The sequence below is a fragment of the Zonotrichia leucophrys genome, chromosome 1, assembly GCF_028769735.1.
Source record: "Zonotrichia leucophrys gambelii isolate GWCS_2022_RI chromosome 1, RI_Zleu_2.0, whole genome shotgun sequence".
NCBI lineage: Eukaryota > Metazoa > Chordata > Aves > Passeriformes > Passerellidae > Zonotrichia > Zonotrichia leucophrys.
In genome coordinates this window covers 14,701,897-14,714,009 of record NC_088169.1, presented here as the reverse complement: position 1 = coordinate 14,714,009, position 12,113 = coordinate 14,701,897, and the positions used below count along the sequence as shown (strand labels likewise).

General features: G+C 38.9%; 1 long non-coding RNA gene across 7 annotated transcripts in view; it reads right to left on the bottom strand.

Moving 5' to 3' along the window:
* LOC135445204 (uncharacterized) overlaps positions 1-12,113 on the bottom strand; it is a 305,400-nt gene that overhangs the window by 268,835 nt on the left and 24,452 nt on the right. For 6 of the 7 annotated variants that reach the window (XR_010439482.1, XR_010439483.1, XR_010439477.1 and 3 more), the window contains exons 2-3: positions 6,439-6,574; positions 4,927-5,046 (exon numbers count right to left, since the gene is read on the bottom strand). This is a non-coding gene — a long non-coding RNA (uncharacterized LOC135445204). The remainder of the gene's footprint in view (positions 1-4,926; positions 5,047-6,438; positions 6,575-12,113) is intronic. The other variant, XR_010439481.1, reaches the window with a different exon arrangement.

Genomic DNA, 12,113 nt, shown 5'->3' with positions numbered 1-12,113 from the left:
CATATTACCACAAATAGTTGCAATGCTACAAATTAACCTTATCTGATAAAAATTAACATGACCCAAAAGCTGTTCCATTGATCCATGACAAAATATGAGGTTATCTTCTTTACTTGAGGTGCCTAACAAAGATAGAGAAGGAAACAAAGAAAGATTTAAGCCTAGGCTATTCTTTTTTTTCTAGCTGATAATTGGAAAAAGCACCTGAAAAGAGCAATTAATCTTCCTTATCTGAGCTGACTTATCATAAGAGGCATCACCTTCTGGAGTTGTCTGTTCACTTCATTGCTTACAAATGGAGGGCGATAGACTTAGGCTCAGACATCAAGCTTAGTGCAGATGACTCCCATGTTCCTAGCAATGTTTGCTAATAATATGCAAGCTAAACAGACAAGCTAAGTTCCTCTCCTAAATCTAAGCTGGTTTGATAAAGGAAGCAAGACTAAAAATTTAGTTATATTTTGATAGAACAAGAAGCAGTTACAAATCTAAATGCGAAGATGACACCAATGGTGCAATTTGCATCACTCTCCAAAGCTAATGTGCAGCCATTACACTTTCTTTCAATACAGTGTAAAATGTACAGTAGATATTTAATTCAAGAGTTTGCAGACTCTGGGAAGTTTCACTGCTTTCTTACCCCAGTGGACACCTTCATTCTGTTTTCTTACTTCATTCATCTCCTCTATGAAATTCCTATACATTATTATAAAAGGAACACATGACATCTCCTAATTTGAACGTTTTTTTATATGATTTGTCAATATTACACTCATGAAGTGTAGAAATTTAAGCCCTTCTTTACTACAAAATCACTCCAAAGCCTAAGTTCTAGTGTTATTCATACCCCTGCAACATCATGGCAGATTTAATTTATCAGCACCACTGTCTGTTCCAAAGCTGATAGCAAGGAGTAAGAGCATTGTCAGGGGTCATCACATTTCACAAATGTTTTGGCTGGGAGGGGTAGATCAAAAGGCACTTTGGCAAGGAGGACCCCTAGGCACAGAAATGTAAGAAAAGTACCTTGGTTAGGAATTTATCTGCCTCCTTGCTCTGGAGTGGAAGCAGTGACAAAGTCAAGTGAAAGCCTGGCCTCAAGCAGTCAGGAGGGGGGATGGACTGGACTGGAGCAAGACAGCCAGGAACCCACCCAGCAAGTGGGCCAGGAAGGAAAGATGAAGAATGCTGCCTTCACTCCCATGAAGCAGCCTTTCCTGGACACTTGATGCAGTGCCATCTGAAAGTCATCATGGAAAAGGTCTGATTTCTAGACAAGGTGTTTCTCAAAGCCCTTCAATTGTGCAGATCAGTGTTGGATGACTGATATTGACATTCTGTCAAAGAGAAATCACTGGGACCAGTGAAAAAACTTAAATCTTTACTACTACAGGTTTTCTTGTTCTAAAAAATCTTATTTTAAATGCATTTATATATGGAAACACCTGTGAAAAAAGTAGATGTTATAGAATTGTAATTCTGGGGTTTTTAACAGAAACACTGTAGTTCTGCCTAAACCAAAGCTCCTCAAAGGATAAACATATCTAACTGATGGGATGAGAAATTCAGTGTGGCAAAGATCTCGATAGCAAGAAAGAGAATGAAAGAGAGACAAATTCACATAAGCACTGACACTGAAGATACAGAGGTGGGGGGAAGGATCAGAGAGAGATGGATATTTAATACCATAGTTTTGGCAAAGACTCATATCCTATAATTTTAGCTATCAAGACAGCATCCTCCAGAGAGTGGTGCAAAGCACAAATTCAAATTCCTCCCAGTCTGAGAAGCAAAGACAAACTAGACTGCTAACACAAGCATCTGTATTTGTTGACTGGAGTTAAAGAGAAGTATTAATTTTCTTCTGTCAAAATTAAATAGATTTATATTTGGGCTTACTAAAGGTTTGTGCAAAAAAGCCTAATGGTGAAAAATAAAAATAATAATGGTGAAAAAAATATAATGGTAAAAAAAATCCAGCAGAGAATTGGTAACAAAAGCAAAATAGCTCAGAGTTAAGTCCTGTGCCATACCTTGCAGCCATGACCTTCAGCTCCAGCAGGTTCTGCTTCTCCAACTCCCTTATCTACCTTTCTATATAACAAGTCCAGCTCACAGAAAGTGCGTTCACTGAGCACATTTTCAGATCAAAAACCTTATTAAAGGAACATAATGTGAGGAAGATAGGACCAAGTGATTGACAGTAATTGTACTGGAAATGGGAAAGGCTGCACAGCCCTTTTTGGAATGCAGATTTCGCAGGACTGTGAGAAGTTGAGATCCAATGCTGCATTGGGCCCATTAAATAGCTTTTTAGGCCAGAAGGGATATCTTTAGAGTCTCACTTCACAGACCACAACATTTCACTGTTTAACTCCTTCATTAAAGCAGTAAGAGTTCATTGTGCTGTATCATATCTAGATTTAAAAGGATTTTCAAGGAAAAGAATAATCTATAAAACTCCTAGATAAAGTTATTCCAGCTGTTATTTAGCCTTGCTGTAAAAAGTCCTCTATTTTGTCACCTGAAATAATCTGGTTTTAGAGATTGAGTAGCATCATGCTTTCATTCACTAGATTAAATTGTCATCCTGTATCAAAAAATGTCACTGTGTAGCAACTCTTAAACCATGATAAAATAGCGTGCCAACCTTCTCTTTGTCAAAATAAAAAGATTGTGCCTTTTCACTTCTCACAGACAGCATGTCCAGACCTCTGACTGTGCTGGAAGGATTTCAGAGGCATTTAAAACATCAGCACCACAACTGAACTCAGACCCCAGCAGCAGTTTCACCAGGACAGAAGTGACATCATACCTTAACTCCTACAGGATATCTCTTCAGCAGATATATTCAGGTATCCCTGGTTTCCTTAGTGCCACTCATGGGGTGGCTCCAGAGTTCCCTGACAGCACAATGGCTTTGTATCACCAGTCAGAGGTGGCAGCTGTGGAAAACCAGAGCCTGAAACACCTGAGTGAATGCTGTCCTACAGAAGACTGTGTTGTGGTGATGCCTAAAGACTTCTGGCTTTTTCATATATTTGTAGCTTTGTAGATTTTTTTATATATGGTTGTATAGTCTCTAGTACTTTTCCTGCCGTTTCTCACATTTTAGAGTACTAAGCTAACCCTTTCTAACACATCCTTGAACTTCTGTTGAGTCTTATTCTCAAGAAGAGAATTTCTGACAAGGACATCTTGTTTTTCACCAGAATTGGAGGGACATAACAAGACATAGGGCAAAGAAACCCCTGGACCAACTAACTCCAAGGGGCAGACATGAGGGTGGGTTACTGGAGCAACTGATCTCTTCTTGGATGTACCTGCTAGATATTGTAATTAATTGACCTTTTTAAAATTGAAGAAATCCTATGGCCGTGTGCACACAGCCATATTTGTACATCTGAAAGCTTCCATTAAAGAACTGCTTTTTGTCTTACCCCCCTTAATATTGTTTTTGTCTTGATTCTAGGCAACAGTGGAGTCAGAAATACCTGAGCTAGCTTTTAAAAACTTCACTGTGACAGCACGGAGCTCTATACAGCTAAATTTATCTTGTTTCTTGGCAGTCTCCAGCATAGGCATACTGGGTAGGATTCATCTGGCCAAGTGCAGACATACACATCTGAGCCAGACACCCTTGGCTCCTACATGGACATCTTCTCTGAGAGTAGGTGTTTGAAATAGATTACATGAGTCACCCCTCCAAAGAGCCTACTTTTCTCCACAGATCACACAGGGAACCTAGAATAGCTCAGAAGTAGGCACCTCCAGGCTGTAGTAAAGTTTGCCAAATTGAATCCCACCCCCTCCAAGGAGAGAGGATAGACTTGAAAAAACACATCAGAAAATTTCAAAGTCCTGGTTTTGCCTTTTTCTTCTTCCCCTTTCCATCAGGCTTGGTATGAAAACACGGAGTGTTTGTGGGAAAATTGAAAAGAGTTTTGTCAAACTTCTTCATTCAAAATTAATCTTTCCAAGTACTGTATGATACTATTAGTACTGCTTCACTTCAAACCTACACGTATTAAGAATTACCAATTAATTTTATTTAAAGAAGCTGTAGTGGAAAGTTACACTTTTCCATATAACTTTCCACCTTTTTTCATTTCAACATATTTGTAGTTTCTTACCTTTTTTCTGGATGATTTCATAAAGGTCTGGAAAAGGGTGAGTGAACACTTCAGTGTTTGCATTATGACACTAATGTATATCAGGGTACTGCACCAACTGCAGCCTGGTTATTTTGGAGACTTTTCTGTTTCTCATTTGCTTTTGGCAAGCAACAATAGTTATGTGCAAAGTGTTGCTTAGGAACTATATACTAGATAATGCATGAATTCAATAATTATTACTGCAGCTGACCTTCATTTCTCTGCAGACATTAATAATTAAAGGACATATTTTTATTAGGATTTGAGAAAAAAACCCCAAAAACTTAAACCACACAAATCCAGATAACAAAAGATTTCTTTCTGGTTACAACTATCCAGTTTCATACTGAGCAAAAATGGGAATAGTGTTTAAGTTATGCTCACAACTTCAGATTCCAAGGGGTCCATGCACCTTCTTCATTCCTTTGATTTATATTGTAAGAACAAAGTGATTGGGCAGGTTGAGCCCATGGTGCTGGACATAAGGTGTTTCAAGATTTAGTTCAAGAGATTTTAAAGGAGGTCCTCTGCTACACACTGCTTCAGTAGAAACAAAAGAAATTCTTTTTAGCTGAAAAACTTCCTCATTTTTATTTTTTCTTCCTTTAGCTAGCAAAAACTAGCATTTATATTAAAAATTGTTAGTTAACCCCTTTGCTGTGCTGCTCTACTGAGATTCAGTAGTTTAAGAGAATGAGGAAGAGAATCAGGAAGATGTGGCCACAGAAATGCCATTCATTTGCCAGTATCAATTACCCAATGTGCTACTGACCTTAAAAGTTGTGCTGGGTGAATGAGCTGGAAGAGACTCACAAATACAATGATGATGTTGTCCTCTCCTTGGTTATTCCAATGTTTTCATCTTCCAGATGCAAAGTTTTCTCTTACTGGCCTACAAAACACATATATTTGAAAGAAGTAATACTTTTTCCTGTACTACAGCATTATTTCTCTTTTTCCTTGTTTGAAGAAGACAACCATAGATGTTCCTATTTTAAATGCTGACTGAAAATACAAGAAATTCTCAATATTGCTCTAAAGTAAGCTAAATTAAATTTTTGCCTTTGAACTGGGATGGAACATTCTGAATCAAATTTTCATTTACTTTGTGGTGTATTTAAACTTGAAGTTTTAGATGTTCTTTTGGTCTTTCTCAGCAGCTTTTTTAAGTTTCAGCAATGAAAAGGGTTAGCATGCAAAAGCTTAAAAGTTTAGTATTTCTGAGTACAGTAAATGAAATGCACCTTTTACATCATACCATGAAATTAATTATGCCAGAGAGAAAGCAAACTTGTCTTATACAAGCTCTCAAAGATTTCTCCATGAAAAGAATTCAGACCAACAATCAATACAGACATTTGAAAATGCATTGCTACAAAGGTTTTCTCCTCAGAATTTATGATTAACTTAAATTTGAATTCCACATTGCAAGGTAATGCTGAATGTCCAAAAGATAAATTATGGCAAGATAGATTTCAAATAGAAGAACCTATGAAGTATTTAAGAAACAAGATTACATAAACAGTGCCACATTATAAACATCCAACTTGTGTGGTAGAGTCCCTTTTTATTTAACAGCAACATGATGCAGAATCATTTACAGGTTAAAGAGCAGTAACCACATTTTTAGACAGAAATCAAATAGTTCTTTGAATGAGACATGAATGAGACATGTAAATACATAACTCATGTATTTACATGAGTTAAAAATGACAGAAAATCTTACCTAAATAAACTATTGTTTGACTATGAAGCATCACTTATATCTTTTACTTGCCAAGTTTTCAAACTTTTTATGAGTGATATCTGAGTTTCCTCAATCATTTTTTGATTGGTATACAAGAATAATGCAGTATTTAACTTTTTGAGCATGTAACTGCACTTGTTGCCTGACTTGATTATTTCTGTTGTGGACAGGACAAATTACATTGCACTGGGCTTTGTTGTGTTACAATGTTTGTGTCATCCCTTTTCATTATTTAAATTTTTTTTTCAATAGACTCACACTGTAACTACATTAATTATAATGAAAATTACTAATTATGGTAGTACTACTCATTATGTTTTGCATATATTAACAGCAGAAGCAGCAATTGATTCCTGGTGTACAGCACACTGGAAATTCAGTTTGATTTTTGTGGCTCTTACTGCATCCCAAAACTGCTCTTGCCCCCAGACAGACAAGGTCCTTGTGTTACAGCACAAGTTTGTTTCAGAATCTTGCACGTTCATATTATATACTTTGAAACTTAAGCATTTTCTCTCCACTTGCAGATTTCCTCACCCCTTGACACCGGTCAACTCCTCAAAGCACTGCCAGACATGGAAACAGAACAGCCTGAGCAGAGGCATCCTGCTGGGAGACAGCAGCACCCCCAACACACAGCTGACACAAGCTTCTTCTAGCCCATCACTGAGACCTGTAGGCACAGACCACAATGTTTTTAAAAGTCTAATTTATTTCACACAACAATATTCCACCTATTCTATTCATTCAGCAAGCCTGGTGCCATGATTCAGGAATGTGCTTTTACAATGTACACAGAAAACATTTTCCCAGGGTGTGAATTCTTCTATGGATCAAACAAGAAGCCAAAAAAAAAGCCAGGATTTTATGTTTCCACCTTGGGAAAATTTTGTGTTTCTATCCTGGAAAATTACCAAACAGTTGAATATTTGTATCTTCTGCAAAGATTTTCACCACAAGATTAAGTTTGAGAGATTGTTCTGGTGACGCCTAATAGTCTCCAGCCCGGTGTGCTGTCTGTCACACATGCTCTCTCACCAGGCATGGTTCTGCAGCTCAGAGTCCACAAAGAGGGACAGGGAGGCAACTGGAGAACAGGAATTGCTGCAAAAATTGAAAGAAAGACAATCCAGTAGGACAAGGCATGAAAACAAGCAGGGGAGAGCTCATGTAATGGCCTCTACTCAAAAATATTTCTTTGTAGTCATAGCTTCCCCCAGTTACCAACAGCTTTCTGTGTAAGGAAAAAAAAAAAACAAACAAAAAAAACAACATTAAACCAAACAAACAATTAAAAAAAACCCCAAACAGCAAAATATATATGCATAGTCCTGAATACTCAGTTGCAGCTTTAAATGGACTGAATGAATACCCCAAACAATAAATCAATGACCATAACATGAGCACAGATCTGCCTCTCATGTGCTACAGGGTATATAGGAATATATTTCCGTTAAAAAATCCTTAAGGGTTCACTTCTGTCTCAATAGGGACAAGGCAAAGGAAGGCAACAGATGATGGTTTAATGCAAGAAGTTAAAGCTGACTGTCTAGAGCAGTTCTGTTATGTACCTGGCTCTCAAGCACACCCAAAGCACAGGGCTTTTGTACACAGCAGGCAAAGAGAGCTTTGCAGGGTGCTCACTGCTGTAGGGCTGCTCAAGACCTTCACTTAGCTGCAGTATTTGGCACAGTCACTGCAGCAATCCTGCACTATGCCTGTGTGCTTCTCAAAGCCCTTTTCCAAGTCTCTGTGTGATTTAACTGAGAGCCAATATTCTATTTCCACAATATTTTAAGTTAACAGCAAAAAAATTCTGGTCATATCTTATTACTCTGCTTGTCTTTTCCCCCAGGGCCTTTCTGCTGCCTCTGACAGCTTTCTGATTGCAGCCTTTCCTCGCCCAGCACTGCCTCAAGTTCCATCATCCAAATTACTGTACTTTAAGTCCCCTGCAGTAGCTGTGGTTATTTCCAATATCCCAACAGGAAGACCCCCATCAAGATGAGTCATTCTTATTTCCAAGGGTGTTTTGCTGAGGCTGCTCAGAGGAAGATGCAGCAGCAGCGGCTTTGTATTAGCCTAGTGGGGGGAAAAAAGCACAAGGCCCTGCTTTCAGCTAAATTCCTTTCCAGCAATATGGACATTTTTTCCAAAAATGATGAAAATGACAAACACTTACTCTAACAAAAACCCTGTTGGAAGCACTAGAGTCCTAAAAACCTCTGGAATTGTGCCATGATGTGCGGAAAAGGGAACTGGCTATTTTAAACTTGCTGCTGTCTGGACAGAAAGCAATGGTTTGCTGTGAACTGCTGGGCCTCTGAACTGTTCATTCATGCATTATTTTTTGGCAGCCTTCACCATTTCCACAGAATCACTGGCAGCAGCCTCGCCAGAGAGCAGGTAATTCTGACCCTGCAACTTATCTACTGCTATTACTGACAAACAGGTTTTTAGCTGCATCCTAGCAGATTATTCAGAGCTGGTTTAGGATGGTGTAACACTGCCATGAAACCTCACATATACAGATTCTCTGAAGATTCAGAATAATCCTTGCTTTCCACTCAAAGAGCACAAGAAAAACCTTTCAGCATGTTACTTCTGCAGAACAGACAGAGCCAGCTCACACAGACATTCAAACAATGCAGCTAGAATTGGGTCAAGATGTAGCAGAAGTCTGAAAAGTTTTGATTCTAAATCAAAGATCAATTTCCAGCTCTAATTCTGCTATCTTTGAAAAGAATCCTTGCATATTATACATATATTATATAGTCACTGGAACATCATCTCATTTACTCTTGGGCTCCAGAGAGGTAGTTAAAATAAACAAATGCCTGTGTGTATCAGCATAAGAACCCCACATTCCCAAGACTTTGAACATCACTGGAAAATTTGTCACCATATGCATGCATTGCTGAGGTGTGATATGATGCAGCTTTCTGGAGCCTCTGCAATTAGTCAGTGATACACAAAATGAGGAATCATGGTCACCGCCCAAAAAACACAAGCAAGGCCAACCAACAAGTATCTGGATTTTCAATGTGCTGCTGAAATTCTGGTTTGGGCCCTTCTATGAACAGTGAGGCAGTCCAAGGTCAGAGAAACAGGATTTCAGAGACATGGTGGGGAAACATCTCCTAGAGTCCATCTCACATATATTACTTTGAAAGCAGTCCTTTCAATTGCAGATGTTTGTTACATGTGTTCTTCCTAGCTACTCTTCTTTTCCCAAGTGGAATGGAAGTGGTGCCTGACAGGCTGTTTGGAAGATTAGGGATTTCTTTGTTTTTTGCTCTTAATGTTCTTGCTGAATTTATTTATAGCTTGGCTGGTTATTAGAACTTGTTCCATATGGTAATCTGGCAATGCCAAGAAAAGGATTTAAAATTAAAAAATATATTATTTCAGCAAGAATATATATTTTTGTGATTTGGAAATTCACTCAAAAGCATTGGAGCACAATTTAACCCAGCTTTTCAGGGGAGAAGTGAGGGAGGAAAGTAGCCAGAGGGTAAATAGGAGACTATATGAAAGCAGAAATTTCCTTTCATGTTGTTGGAAAGTGGCCCAAAAGCTCATTGTGTTGAAGCCTACTTCAACAAGAAAAAAGAACACAGCTTTTCTGGATTACAGGGTTTTCCAGTCTTCTGCTTCTGTAGGAAATGCAGCTATGAACCCCTGGGAGGAAAGCAAAAGGGAAACAACCCAGGAAGCAAACAAGTTGGACCCAGACTAAGACAAATTAGATACACGCCTGCATAACTAGAACAGAAAATACTAATAAATTATGTATTTGGGGATTTAAGCATATAGAGAAAAGGCTGTTCTGCAATGCCAAGGGGACAATAAGAAATAAGAAATTATATACATCTAGGTTACCTTGAAAATTAGGCTTTAATATTTCAAATGTCACAGTAATACCACAATGCAAGCTTTTGGCCCCTGCTTCAATTAGGCTTGACCAAAAATCTCAGATACACATTTGATGAGGGGGCTTTGACTAGAAAAGAAAATTTCCTGCTTTGTAACTGGTTAGAATAGAGATTTGGTTTGCAGCCTACCTTCAGCATATATTTCTAAAAAAAAGAAGCACACAAGCAAAACATAACAAAACAGAAAACAGATTTCTAAGTCCCACATGCTTTTGAACAAGTATGTCACAATTTCCCCAGAGTATTCAGACCAGGATGGCAGAAGCACTGGAAAAATATATTGCACACACAGCATCAGTAGGCAAAAATTGCATTTTTATTACCAATACAGTAATAAGTCTGAACTTACAGAAAAAGCACTTCTCCCATAGACAAATTATTAAAAGTGAAGACAACATTTTCTATTCCTCCAGTTACAACAGTGGAGACCTATTTGTAGAAGAGAAAGGACTGATCAGTACAATCTTTGCCAAATTCTGACCAAAACGTCACAGGACTCAATATCATCACTAGCAGTAAGGTCAGTGTGACATTCAGGCAAGACTGATTGCAGCCATTAGAGAGCTATTTGCTTTTTTGATGTCATAGTCTATTGTAAACCCAAGTAAAAATACACAGAAATCAGGTATGCTGCTGATTTTGTTTCTGTCTTGGCCACTGTGCAAAATACAGTAGCCAGTAGCATCAGTCAAAAAATACAGGTATTAGTGAACTGATAAGTAAATCAAACTTTGGGTCTTATTTCCTCACCTTGCATTTAAGGAACAAAGGAGTTTGTCACAAAACAAGTCCTAAGAGAAGTGCTGATGCATACTGCTCTCAGTCTCAAGACTTTTCAAAGACATTCAGTTATTGAGTTAGATGGAGTTTTGAACAAAGGCCAAGATTTGTGGTCTTTTACAGAAGTCTGTGAGAGCTGGATGGCTTATGGGGTTCAGGAAGAAAACAAAACTGTTCCAGGGAAGGGGGCCTGACACACAGAGATGCATCATCTGGCTTGGCTACTGTGCTGCTGCCACCAACAAGAGCCAGCCACGGGTCCCCAGGCCCACCAGAGAGTGGGGATCTGTCCCAGGCCCTGGGGATTCCCTCTGAGCCAAGCAGCAAGGGGGGCTGCTGTTCCCAGCCCAGTACACAGAGGAAGTGGCACAACACACTGAGGGACAGCATCATGGTGGGTGAAATCATCCCATCCCTGTCTGCACTACTGTGACAGAGCCCTGAGGCACAAATCCCCAGCAGCCTGTCCAGCAGGAACACATCCATCACCCTGCAGTGAACCCAAGAGATGAGGGAGTGCAAGGGGACAGAAACATTGCACTGCTCCTGGACAACAGCAAACCCTGCTGCAGGAAATGGCACAATCTCAAGTGGTGGCTCAAACTCAATACACCTGAAGAGAAAGCAGATAATACACAATAAAATCACACTGAACATTAGCAGTGCTCAGGCAGATTTTGTACTCCATATATGAGGGGAGAAGTCCTCTGCTCTTCCCCTACTCCAGCAAAATCCATGAGATTTTCATGCCACACTAATCATTCAGTAGTTTGCTCTTCAACACATCTCAACTGCCATTAAGGTCACACTAATTACAGGAAAAGCCCATGCTTGTATGAAAATATATCTTTATATTTACAACTGTTTACACTTTAAGACTGCCTAGCAAACCAAGGCACAATGAGTTTAACAACTACAGGTTTGTTTCTTGCAATAATCAAAGGTAAATGATGCTTTTCTGTCACAGCCTTTCATGCTAAGGCCAAACTAGGAAATGTTCTTGGCAGGAGGGACCACAAACTCCAAGACAAGATTCTTCTCTGCCCTAATCAATGGGAAGGTCAGGGTCAAAGGCTACTGCAACATAGACGGGATGGCCAACTAAATTCTAATATTTCCTTTTTTCCCCACATGAAAATTCTTCCTGAAACATACTTTCACACGCATGTTTTATAAAAGTGTCAAGGTAAAAGACATATTAGGGTCATAACAGGGAATAATATCACATCTTTGAAAATTCAATTTCTGTGTAAGTATATGCTGCATTTTCTAGTTTCTTTCCTGATCCTGGAGAAATCAGTATCTAGTGTGTGCCATCTCATGTATGCACCAGTTTTCCATTTACCACATCCTTTTACAGTGAATGCAGTATTAATAGTGTTCTTATCCCTTCCAATAGAGCACATTGCAGCAGTAAAAATACTTCAGGCAAAATAGGATTATCATAGCTTACATCCACAGCACAGGACATGTAAGGTCAAAAGTTCTCCTTGATTA